We start from the raw sequence: 13,858 nt of genomic DNA, 5'->3' as shown, positions 1-13,858 counted from the left end.
AATACCATGCATCCTATCTGATCATAATGGAATGGAACTGAAAATCAACGATAAAAGAAGGAAGGAAAAAGAATACATCACTTGGAGAATGAACAATAGGTTACTGAATGATCAATGGGTTATAGAAGACATCAAGGAGGAAATTAAAAAATTCTTAGAGATTAATGAAAACACAGACACAACATATCGGAATCTATGGGACACATTGAAAGCAGTTCTAAAAGGAAAATTCATTGCTTGGAGTTCATTCCTTAAAAAAAGAAAAAACCAACAAATAAATGATCTCATACTTCATCTCAAAATCCTAGAAAAAGAAGAGCAAAACAACAGCAAAAGAAGTAGAAGGCAAGAAATAATTAAAATCAGAGCTGAAATTAATGAAATCGAAACAAAAGAAACAACTGAAAAAATTGACAAAACTAAAAGTTGGTTCTTTGAAAAAATAAACAAAATCGACAGACCCTTAGCCATGCTAGCGAAGAGAAGAAGAGAGAGAACTCAAATTACTAGCATACGGGATGAAAAAGGCAATATCACAACAGACACTTCAGATATACAGAAGATAATCAAAAATTATTTTGAATCCTTATACTCCAATAAATTAGAAGATAGTGAAGGCATCGATAAATTTCTTAAGTCATATGATCTGCCCAGATTGAGTCAGGAGGATATAGACAACCTAAACAGACCAATATCAATTGAGGAAATAGAAGAAACCATCAAAAGACTACCAACTAAGAAAAGCCCAGGACCGGATGGGTATACAGCAGAGTTTTACAAAACCTTTAAAGAGGAACTAATACCAATACTTTTCAAGCTACTTCAGGAAATAGAAAAAGAGGGAGAACTTCCAAATTCATTCTACGAGGCCAACATCACCCTGATACCTAAACCAGACAAAGACACTTCAAAGAAAGAAAACTACAGACCAATATCTCTAATGAACTTAGATGCAAAAATCCTCAAAAAAAATTCTGGAGAATCGGATACAAAAACATATCAAAAAAATTGTGCACCATGATCAAGTAGGATTCATCCCTGGGATGCAAGGCTGGTTCAATATACGGAAATCAATAAATGTTATTCACCACATCAATAGACTTAAAAATAAGAACCATATGATCATCTCGATAGATGCGAAAAAAGCATTCGACAAAGTACAGCATCCCTTCATGTTCAAAACTCTAGAAAAACTAGGGATAACAGGAACATACCTCAATATTGTAAAAGCAATCTATGCTAAGCCTCAGGCTAGCATCATTCTGAATGGAGAAAAATTGAAGGCATTCCCTCTAAAATCTGGAACAAGACAGGGATGCCCTCTCTCACCACTTCTGTTCAACATAGTTCTCGAAACACTGGCCAGAGCAATCAGACAGACGAAAGAAATTAAAGGCATCAAAATAGGAAAAGAAGAACTTAAATTATCACTATTTGCAGATGACATGATTCTATACCTAGCAGACCCAAAAGGGTCTACAAAGAAACTATTAGAGCTAATAAATGAATTCAGCAAAGTGGCAGGATATAAAATCAACATGCATAAATCAAAGGCATTCCTGTATATCAGCGACAAATCCTCTGAAATGGAAATGAGGACAACCACTCCATTCACAATATTCTCAAAAAAAATAAAATACTTGGGAATCAACCTAACAAAAGAGGTGAAAGACTTATACAATGAAAACTACAGAACCCTAAAGAGAGAAATAGAAGAAGATCTTAGAAGATGGAAAAATATACCCTGTTCATGGATAGGCAGAACTAATATCATCAAAATGGCGATATTACCAAAAGTTCTCTATAGGTTTAATGCAATGCCAATCAAAATCCCAAAGGCATTTCTTGTAGAAATAGAGAAAGCAATCATGAAATTCATATGGAAAAATAAACGACCCAGAATAGCAAAAGCAACTCTAAGCAGGAAGTGTGAATCAGGCGGTATAGCGATACCAGACTTCAAACTATACTACAGAGCAATAGTAACAAAAACAGCATGGTACTGGTACCAAAACAGGCGGGTGGACCAATGGTACAGAATAGAGGACACAGAAACCAATCCACAAAACGACAACTACCTTATATTTGATAAAGGGGCTAAAAAAATGCAATGGAGGAAGGATAGCATCTTCAACAAATGGTGCTGGGAAAACTGGAAATCCATATGCAACAAAATGAAACTGAATTCCTTTCTCTCGCCATGCACAAAAGTTAATTCAAAATGGATCAAGGAGCTTGATATCAAATCAGAGACACGCCGTCTGATAGAAGAAAAAGTTGGCTACGATCTACATACTGTGGGGTTGGGCTCCAAATTCCTCAATAGGACACCCATAGCACAAAAGTTAATAACTAGAATCAACAAATGGGACTTACTCAAACTAAAAAGTTTTTTTTTTCAGCAAAAGAAACAATAAGAGAGGTAAATAGAGAGCCTACATCCTGGGAACAAATCTTTACTCCTCACACTTCAGATAGAGCCCTAATATCCAGAGTATACAAAGAACTCAAAAAATTAGACAATAAGAGAACAAACAACCCAATCAACAAATGGGCCAAGGACCTGAACAGACACTTCTCAGAGGAGGACATACAATCAATCAACAAGTACATGAAAAAATGCTCACCATCTCTAGCAGTCAGAGAAATGCAAATCAAAACCACCCTAAGATACCATCTCACTCCAGTTAGATTGGCAGCCATTATGAAGTCAAACAACAAGTGCTGGCGAGGATGTGGGGAAAAGGGTACACTTGTACATTGCTGGTGGGACTGCAAATTGGTGCAGCCAATTTGGAAAGCAGTATGGAGATTTCTTGGAAAGCTGGGAATGGAGCCACCATTTGACCCAGCTATTCCCCTTCTCGGTCTATTCCCTAAAGACCTAAAAAGAGCATGCTACAGGGACACTGCTACATCGATGTTCATAGCAGCACAATTCACAATAACAAGACTGTGGAACCAACCTAGATGCCCTTCAATAGATGAATGGATAAAAAAAATGTGGCATTTATACACAATGGAGTATTACTCTGCATTAAAAAATGACAAAATCATAGAATTTACAGGGAAATGGATGGCATTAGAGCAGATTATGCTAAGTGAAGCTAGCCAGTCCCTAAAATACAAATGCCAAATGTCTTCTTTGATATAAGGAGAGTAACTAAGAACAGAGTAGGGTCGAATAGCATGAGAAGAAGATTAACATTAAACAGGGATGAGAGGTGGGAGGGAAAGGGAGAGAGAAGGGAAATTGCATGGAAATGGAAGGAGACCCTCAGAGTACATACAAGAGGAAGTGAGGGGAAAGGGAAAAATAATACAAGGGGGACAAATGAATGTCAGTAGAGGGGGCAGAGAGAGAAGAGGGGAGGGGAGGGGAGGGGAGGGGGGAATAGTAGAGGATAGGAAAGGCAGCAGAACACAACAGACACTAGTATGGCAATATGTAAATCAATGGATGTGTAACTGATGTGATTCTGCAATCTGTATATGGGGTAAAAATGGGAGCTCATAACCCACTTGAATCAAAGTGTGAAATATGATATATCAAGAACTATGTAATGTTTTGAACAGCCAACAATAAAAAATTAAAAAAAAAAGAAAAAGAAAAAAAAATCAATCTCATTAGTATGAAAGGGAGTTATCAAAAATTGTTTTTTCTGGGTTTTTAAAAATTAATTTACAAACATTTCAATTATTAGTGACCCTTCTGTTATTTAAGTTAAACTACTGGCATGCTTATTATTAAAAGGATAATGTCCACACAAATTTTTAAACTTAAATTTCAATGAATAAATTTATTTCCTTATTTTTCCTTTTACCTAAAGGGATAATCTCCTTCTGTATCTTAGTACCAATTTTCTCTCTTCTCACTGAGGATTGGCTTCCAAGTTCCCTCTTTCCTATTCTCTGAATTGTCTACTCACAAATTTAAACTCATAAAAACTTTTTGGCAATAAGGAGTGATTCAACTTGTTTTAAATTACCACCATTTTAAAGCTGTGAAACAAGGGATACCTATATAAGATAAAGATTTTAAAGAGTATAAAACTCCTAAGGAAAATAAACAATAAACAGAAATCCTTACTAAAAATCTTATTGATATTATTGAAAATGTACTTCCATTGATACATTAAATAACATCATATTTTACCCTAAATTGAGATAAATGATTTGTCAACAAATACATCATTTTAAATATCACCCTAAAAGTTAACACATTAATGAGCTGTACATCAAAGAGAACAAAATTTACTCTATGCAAACTTAAAAATACATTTTAAATAATTAAGCCAGTTAAGAACAAACTTTGATTACAAAACTATGCTCCTTTAAATAAAAGGCAGGCGTATTATTTCACTAAGGAATGTGTTACCAGTGCAATACTTAATACATTTAGGATATTTTCCATAACAAATTACCTTTACCACAATTTTTTAATATTTACTTTTTAGTTGTAGTTGGAAACAATACCTTTATTTTCTTTATTTATTTTTATGTGGTGCTGAGGGCCTTGCACCTGCTAGGCGAGCACTTTACCACTGAACCACAACCCCAGGCCCACATTTTCCACAATTTAATCATCCATTTAGACTTCAAAATCAACCTATTGAAATTAACAGGATTGTGAGCGAAGTCTTTCTAATAATATTTACATACACTAGAGTCAAGTGCAGTGGCATGCCTGTAATCTCCAAGGAGCTCAGGCAAGAGGATCTTCAGTTCAAAGTCAGACTTAGCAACTGAACAAGGCCTTAAGCAACTTAAAGAAAAAAGCAGGGTTGATGGGGTTGGGAATGTGGCTCATTGGTTAAATGATCCTGGATTCAATCTCTGGTACACCGCCCCCCCCCAGAAAACTGTATATTTTATATATCTGTGTATGTGTGTTATATAAATTATAAAAAATATATATAAATGTAATCTCAAATGAATGAAATAAGATTGTTGCTTTAATAAAAGTTCAAACACTATAATTTTGAGGCTCTGGGACTGGAGAGGTTGTTCAGTGGTAGAGAACTTGCCTTGCATGCATGAAGCCCTGGGTTCAAGCCTGAATGCCAGAGGGGGAAAAAATCATTTTTTTTCCTTTTTGGAGTCTTCAATTCTGGATCAGTTATTTCAGGAATTTCAACTTGAACATTATAATTAGGTTAGAAATAGATTCTTGAATTTAGTATAAGCATGATATGTGGTTTTAGATTCTGATTTTCAAAATGCATAGCAGAAAATGACCATTTAATATATATAGGCCATATATGCATATAAACAAACAAACAAATAAATAAATAAATAAATAAATAAATAGATAGATAGATAAATACATATAGATGCATATTCCATCTCCTGGCAAGAGAAGCAGTTTATTGCCTGTCTCCTTGAATATGCACAAAACATGTATCTAGTTTTGACCAAGAGAATGCAGCAGAAATGACATATATATATAAAGATTTTTGAAATCTCACAAATTTGTATAAAGGCCCAAGAAGGGTCTTATTGTATAAATACAAAAGTGAAGTGTAATCTTTATTTTCTATAACATAACATTATGAACATGAAAATGAACTGCTATTTATTACAAAAGAACAGGAGCTGTCTCTTAACTATTAATTATCACTGACATCAAATTTGGATATTAAGGAAATACTAAAAATTAAAAGACTTAGGTACTAAGATGCAGTCAGGGATATATAATTCTTTACTTCAGGATAACCAAATCCCATTATCTATTTCTGATTAGACAAATTCTGTGATTATCCCTTAATCTGAGAAGAGATTACAAATCAGCAAAACAGAATTAAGTTTGAATATTAGGGAAGAAAATTCATTCAAATACAGTCATTTTAATTTGACAATGATATGGAAAACTGTATTAAGGTCAAAGCATCAACAATCTACATTTCAAATATCAGTTTGCTTATTAAAGACCAAACAATGTGCTGTATTGTCTTTAACAAGAAGTTTTAAATTTCAATGGTCTTAAATTATCCTGGACCAAACTGATAGGAACCAAAGACTTTTTTTTTTTCAGTACTCTTGTTTCTCAGCCTTTACCAAAATTTTTATTATGTGCTTCACTGTTATTTACTTTTTGATTTTTCTCTTGCTCTTATTCACTTTTCCCCATTATTCTTATTGATGCATTACAGTTGTACATAATGGTGGGATTCGTTGTTACATATTCAAACATGCACACAATATAACAATACAGTTTGGCCAATATCATTCCCCAACTGCACAATTCTTTGACTATGACATGGTTTACATTGTAATCATCAAACATTTAGGGAGGAAATTAGTCATAAAATAACTAAAACAGAATAATACTCTGTTTCACCACTGTGTAGACACTTATCTGTAGGGAGGGTGGCTTTTAAAATTTTACAACCTATCCAGTAAAAATTCGAAAAAAAAAAATAGTGGACAAATCTGAAAGTATAGCGTCTTTGAAATACCGCAGCACATGGGTGAACTTGCTGATATCATTCACCACCTCCTTGATGTGGTCCTGATCAAAGTGGAGCTGGAACTTATGGACTGGAGCCCCACTTCAGAAGTTGTTACATCAGTAGAGAGTTGGCCTGATGTCCAAACATGTTTTTTCTTGGCCTTTTTATTTTTGTGAGCAATCATATTCTCACTTGATAATCAGAAAAACTGAAATTCTTAAGGGGGCAAGAAACAAAAATAAAAAAAAGAGAAACACAAATACTACATCAGCCAGGGAAACATATTAGGTCTTCACAAATTGCCCACAGTCCACCTTAGTATTCTATTTTTAATTTGTAAAAACAAATGAATAAAACACTGTATTATGAAAAATAGCTTCCATTTACTAAATGCCTGTAATTCTGATAATACCCAATATGCAAACTATATTCTTTTCATTTCACAAGTGAGGAACCCGAGGTTTAAAGGTTAAAAAATATATCTATGCTCTCAACTGATAAATGATGAACTTCGAGTTAAATCTAGATCTACCCTAACTTCCTCTTAATTCCTAAGGTATAGAATATTTTTTAATTGTAAACATTTTTCAGAAACAGCACTTAGTAGGTCACATTTTCCCTCTATTAAATTACCTTCAAAAATAAAGATGAAATATGGACTCTGAGAAAAGAAATGTGTTTTTAAAATCCTCCTCCATTATTTACTATATGACCTAAGAAGCTGTTAATCATCTCTTTAGTTTGGTATGCTCATTTATAAAATCAGAAGAACATCTTGACAACACCTACCTCGGGAGCTTATTTTACAGAATTAAATGAGCTGATAACATGTAAGTATCCATTAAGCACATTAATGTAGTTCAATTACAGTTATTTTCTCTAGTGATGTATATACATGTACACATACACACTGACATTCTGGGTTATTGTTTCATGAAGAACATTTGACAAACTCTAGATAGGGAAGAAAGGTGGGAGGGGAAGAGAGGGGGTAGGGGGTTAGCAAGGATGGTGGAATGTGATGGACATCATTATCCAAAGTACATGTATGAAGACACAAATTGGTGTCAACATACTTTATATACAATCAGAGATATAAAAAAGTTGTGCTGTATATGTGTAATAAGAAAAATAAGAATCATATGATCATCTCAATAGACGCAGAAAGATCATTTGACAAAATACAGCACCCCTTTATGTTCAAAACACTTGAAAAAATAGGAATAACAGGAACATATCTCAACATTGTAAAGGATATCTATGCTAAACCCCAGGCCAACATCATTCTAAATGGAGAAAAATTGAAGACATTCCCTCTAAAAACTGGAACAAGACAGGGATGCCCTCTTTTACCACTTCTATTTAACATAGTTCTGGAAACACTGGCCAGAGCAAATAGACAAAAGAAATTAAAGGGATACACATAGGAAAAGAAGAACTCAAATTGGCACTATTTGCTGATGATATGATTCTATACCTGGAAGACCTTAAAAGTTTCACTTGAAAATTTCTAGAACTAGTAAATGAATTCAGCAAAGTAGCAGGATATAAAATCAACACCCATAAATCAAAGGCATTTCTGTACATCAGTACTTCATTTTTTAATACTAAACTTTTACCTCAAAGTAAATGATAGTGAAAAATTTCTGATGTCTTCTACTTATTTTCATCTAATTGACATTGGCTTTATCCCTCTATGTGTGTGTGTGTGAGAGAGAGAGAGAGAGAGAGATACAATGTTATATGTATTTTAATCCTCATCCATGGAAGTAAGTTGCAGAGAACTGCATCCTCCTCAGTCAAGTAGTACAGGCTCTTTCTGAATTCTTAAAATTCCAGACATTCTCCTGGAACCCCACCACTTTGTATGTGTTTATTTGTCTGAGAATGGATCTCACTATGTTCCCCATCCTGGTCTCAGGGGCTGAAGTGTGTTCAAGCCTGTCCGTTCAAGCCTCATTCCCAGGGCTTCCAGCCCCCATTCCCATCACTCCTCTATTCCTGGAAATAAAAGTGCATGTAGGTCGGACTGGTGCATTCAAGAGCATGTTTTCATAGATGATGGTCATTCAAAAGCTATTGCAAGTTCTTGATCAAAGAACTGATACAATAATCAATGTGTTCAATGTCTTTGAGGAGGATTTGCTGCCCGATGGTTGCTGTAGCATCGCACAGAGAAATCGATTTTCATATTATCCAGAATATTATTTCATCTTCTTTTCCTCCTCTTCTTTCTCCTCTTCTCCTCCTCCTCCTCCCTCCTCTTCATCCTACACCTCCTCCTCTTCCTCCTCCTTCTTTTTCTTCTTCCTCTTCCTTTTTCTGGTGGTAAATGGCACATGACAAAATTTATTGTATTAATTCTTCAGAGTACAGTTTGGGGACATGAGTGTTTCACATTGTTGTGTGACCACTCCTATTAAACATCTCCAGCACTTTTCAACAATCCAGACCTAAACTCTCTACCTTTTAAATAGTGATTCCTAATTCCCATTTTGAATTTGCAGTACTTTTAAACATCAGTGAGGTTGGATACATAGCTTATCTTATTATGTAATAATGCCTTGGATTTTATTATTACTTTTGAAACACAAATTTAGAAAAGATAATACCCAATGTCATGAGAGATTATTTTCTGGCTCTGTCTAAAAAATTGGGGGAATGATGGAGGAGACCTTCTGCAGTCTGCTCATGTTCAGATCCCATACAAATTGTAGAAGTCTCATCCATCTTAAGTTAATAGTGCTTGAATAGTTCTGAGGCACAGAATGAGTGTGCAATCCCATTTCTCCTCAGATGCTCTTCCAGGTTAGCAGGTTGCTATAGCATCTGGACCAAAAATGTCAGCCCCCATTTGTCTGGTGGAAAACAACAATGAGCAGCTGATGGTGAACCAGCAGGCTATATATTCTTGAGAAGATTTCTCGGACAGTGGTAGTGGCAACCATTGTTGGATGGACTGGATTGGTGCTATTGAATATCTTTTCATATTTCTATCAATCAGCCATTTGTATGTACGCTTTTGAGAAATGTATACTCAAGTTATTTGCTTATTTGTATTGGTTACTTGATTTACTTTGCTACTGAGTTACATGAATTCCTTACATGTTTTGAATATTAACCGATTTCCAGATATACAGTTTGCAGATTTTTTTTCAGACTGCAGTTACCATTTCACATAGTTGGTTGTTTTCTTTCCTGGAAAGCTGTCTAGTTGGATGCTGTATACTTGTCCAGTTTTGCCTTTGTTGCCTGTGCCTTTCATGTCATATCCATACATGTCATCACCAGAGCAATATCAAGAAGCTTTTTTCCTATGGAAATGAAGCATTGGGGCTGGGGATATAGCTCAGTTCGTAGAGTGCTTGCCTCACATGCACAAGGCCCTGTGTTCAGTCCCCAGCACCACAAAAAAAAAAAAAAAAAAGGAGTCATTGTGCTTTTATGGTTTCAAGTCATTTTATGGCTTTATTGTTTCAAGTCATATTTTTCCTTCTATCTAACTGAAAAATTCCCACCCTGGTAACCACCATTCCACCCTCTACTTCTGTGACTGCACCTTCTTTAAGTTCCACATACAAGTAAGGTCAGTTCATCTGTCTTTCTGTGCCTCTCTTATTTCACTTCATGTCCTGCCAGGTCATCTATGTTGTCACAAATGACAGGATTTCCTTATTTTTATGGTTATGTAGTTTCCTAGTTTGTATACTTACCACATTCTTTGTCCTTTCTTCCATCAATGAACACTGAGACTGATTCTATGCCTTGGCTGCTATGAATGGTAGAGATGTCCCTTAGGTGTACTTACTTCATTTCCTTTAGGACATACACACAGTAGTGGATTGCTGGATCCAATTTCATGTCTTATATGTAAGTCTCAAATCTGTTAGATGATTTTATCATGCTTCTGCCTGTGGATATCCAGTCTTTCCCACATCATTTATTGAAGAGACTAGTTTTTTTTTCCTCATTTTGTGTTCTTGGCATTGTTGTCCAAGATCAGTAGACTGTTAATGCATGGGTTTATATCTGAGCTCTCTTTTCTGTTCCAAGGGCCTATGTTTCAGTTCTGACATTATTTTCTGTATTATTGCTTGGATCATTGTAGCTTTGCAACTTATCTCAAATAGGAAGCATGATGCCTCCAGCTTTGTTCTTCTTGCTCAAGTCAACCTTCAGTGTCTTTGATGATTTTGTGTGAAGATTAGAATTTTTATTTCTTAAGGAATATCATTGGCATATTTTAGGCATTTAAAAACTATTCTCAGACAATGGTATGTACTTATCTAAATGGTATGTACTTATAGTTTGTTACAAAGTCCACTTCTAGGAAGCATGATAACTGGTTGTTTTTTTTTTTTTTTTAAATTAGGGCCTGAGAAAAAGGAAATGGTTAATCTCCCTCACTTAAGATTCTTCTGAACATAAGTCACAGTTATTACATTTGCTCAAGAAACCAGCTTTATACACTTTTTATAGAAGTAATTTCTAGATTAAATTTAGACAAATGCTGTAATTTACAGAAACGAATCAGCCTGAGCTTAGGTGCCCTTCCTCACCTGGTGTCAACACTCACCTGCCAGCCTTCTTTCCTGCTCCCTGCTCCTCAGTCAAAGCAAATAACTCTATTTTCATTTCAAAGACTCCTGAAACCTACAATCTCTAGTTTTGTTTCTGTGGGTCTTTCTACCTGCAGGATATTTATTTCCTCTGCCATCATTCTACCAACTCTTTAACAGTCAATTCATGACTTCCAGGAAGCCTTCACATGTGTTTTCTCCAACTTTCATAGCTCTGTTCTTTCTTGGTAGACTTGTAATTCTTAATTTTTTAATTTTTGTAATTACAAAATTATTGTAATTTTTAATTTTGCTTCTTGGTTCCGCAGGCAGGCGATGTCTTCTAAAGGCTCCTTCAGTCAACAGACAGCAACAGAGAAATCCATCCTGCAGGCAAATAAAGCCCTCACTGATGGTAAGAAAACCATTGCAGGTACAGGGGCACGACTCCACTCCTAGGTGGTGGTTGGATTCCTGTAAAGCCCTCTGACAGGTCTGTCAGGAAGAACTTCCCAAAACTGTGAGCTTCCCCTTCTGTGGAATGCATGCTCTGCTGAATGTTTGAAGAACAAGGGGGAGTGGAGGTCCAACCTCAGCCTGATGGGCAGGACCTTTACCATTACTTTCTGAAACATGCCCTTGATGATGTGGACCTGTGTGAATTCTGTGATTTCCTACCCTGCCCTGCCCTGCCCTGCCCTGCCCTGCCTTTCAGATTTGGCTTGGTCTCTGAGCTCAGGATAGTTGCTGTTTCTTTCTTCCTTCCCTAAATCTTTCCTGTGACAGAGGAGTGGGCCAAGAAGGAGGAATCTGAGAGGGAACAGGAGCTTTCAAGTCAGAAACTATAGGAAGAGCAGCAACAGGTGGAGGCTCAAGAGATGTGTCTCAAGGAAAACCTGGAGCAACTGAAAAAGAAACTGGAGGAGAGAGAGGAGCTCCTGAAAAACCAGGACATCATGTTGGAGCACCAGCTGAATGTGGATGTTGCCCTGCTCAGTACTGCCTGATGGTTCCAGGGCCCCAGAATGAATAGGGAAGATTACACTCAACTCACAGAAGGAAAACCATGACCATTTGTTGCTTGTGATTCATTAGAAGCCCTGAATAATCACCCCCACCCCAAACCCACATCATTTTTTTTCTTAATATTCCTTTGAATTTTTTCTCCATATTTCAACTCTGGAGACCGAGGTCATATGACTCCTATAAATCCTTGGAGAATACAAATAGGATTTAAGCTGCTTTTTGAGAGATTTAAAATGGTCTAACAAGTATTTGGGTAAACAGATTTCCCATCAAGCTAAGGTCAATATGAGCAGCAATTGGTTTGCATTCCCAAGTCCCATGTTATCAAGATACCTATTCCTTATCCAAAACCCTAGGTAGATTCACACCAACATAAAAGTGTTAGAAATTTCTGTAGTTAAAATCATAGGGAAGTGACAGCTTTTAAACTTGCTGCAATCTGCTCCAGGTTTACATAGCTGCCTGAGCATGCATATTGCATGGGAGGAAAGCTCTCAGATTCCACCTAGACATTATATGAGGACAGATTTCTAGATTAACTGATGACTTCCCATCATTGCTATGGTATGGAGACTATGCCACCCCACTGGGACTGAATATCTGTTTGGTCAGACCAGTTGGCTTTTCTTTTGGGAAGAATGTGAAATTGCTGTTTTTAACACTTTGGTTAGCACAGCAGCAAAACTGTAATGGTGGGCGAATATTAGTAAAGTTGGAAACTTCTTCCTTACAGTGTCTAGGTCTAACCCAGATGGTATTTTTATCTTACAATATCTTATAATTCATTTTCTTATAATAATGGATAAAACATTCTAGGGATATGAGATATTTTACAATGTTTTGACTAGTTGTGATTCTTAAGAATCCAAGTTATAAAATATTTAAGTCCCTTCCAATGTCTACTTATTTATTTTAGATTCAAAAGGATTTGCTTGAGGAAGGATTTAGGAAGAAATCTGAGGATATGAATGCAACAATTACTCATCTGCAAAGTAGAACTAAAGCTACAGAAAATAATAGTACTTCCTCGATTGCAGGAGCTTTGGATTCATTTGGTGATAAGCTGATTACAATATTGTCTGGTTTGCTAAATCAGTTGGTTACATTATAAAAGGATTTCCCTGGCTACAGAGATCATTAGTTCTTCTTTAAGAAATTCGTAGATTGTGATGTATGCTTTGGCCTGTTTTGATGTGCATGGTTTTCATTTTCATACAGCAAAGTTTTAAACAACATAAAAAGTGCTTTCTAGAAAATATCGGTTCCTGACCTATATTAGATAAACATATTGCATGTATACATTGATGATGATGTTCATTTTAGGAAATGCACATTTGCAATGTTATACATATGCAAGAGGTCTTTTGATGCATTGATTTTAATGGCAAAAATTTAATTACTACTGAAATGTCTTCTATATAAAATTGGTACTATAAATTTTAATATGTGCTGATATTGCAATAGCCATGAAACAAAATATCATGGAATTCTATATAGCCTAATATAGAATGATTTTAAAAACATAATGTGAGTTTAAAACAATGTCTGAAACAGTATATATACTCTGATCACTATTAAAAATGCAATTACATGCAAACTATGTATGTACAAATAAAATATCTTGTGAAAGATTAATGAGAAACTAGTATCATTGGCTCCTTTGGGGGAGGACTTAGTGGAATCAGGGGTTGAAGGGACAAGTACTTTTCATTATGTACTTGATTTTTTTGAACTTTGTAAAGAAAACTTGTATCTAGTTATTTAGAAATAAATTAGAAACTTTAAACTCTTATAGTAGTAATGATAGCAATGAAAGTGAAT

General features: G+C 35.5%; 1 long non-coding RNA gene across 1 annotated transcript in view; it reads left to right on the top strand.

Annotated features, from left to right (window-relative positions):
• The window catches only part of LOC139707261 (uncharacterized), a 214,889-nt gene extending 201,266 nt beyond the window's left edge, over positions 1-13,623 (top strand). Inside the window, exons 2-3 of the long non-coding RNA XR_011708878.1 lie at positions 11,341-11,426; positions 11,798-13,623. This is a non-coding gene — a long non-coding RNA (uncharacterized lncRNA). The remainder of the gene's footprint in view (positions 1-11,340; positions 11,427-11,797) is intronic.
• Positions 13,624-13,858: the final 235 nt, after the last annotated feature.

The sequence above is a fragment of the Marmota flaviventris genome, chromosome 10 (assembly GCF_047511675.1).
Source record: "Marmota flaviventris isolate mMarFla1 chromosome 10, mMarFla1.hap1, whole genome shotgun sequence".
In the NCBI taxonomy this organism is placed as follows: Eukaryota; Metazoa; Chordata; class Mammalia; order Rodentia; family Sciuridae; genus Marmota; species Marmota flaviventris.
The sequence above is the reverse complement of the archived record's forward strand: the minus strand, read 5'-3'. Positions and strand labels throughout refer to the sequence as shown.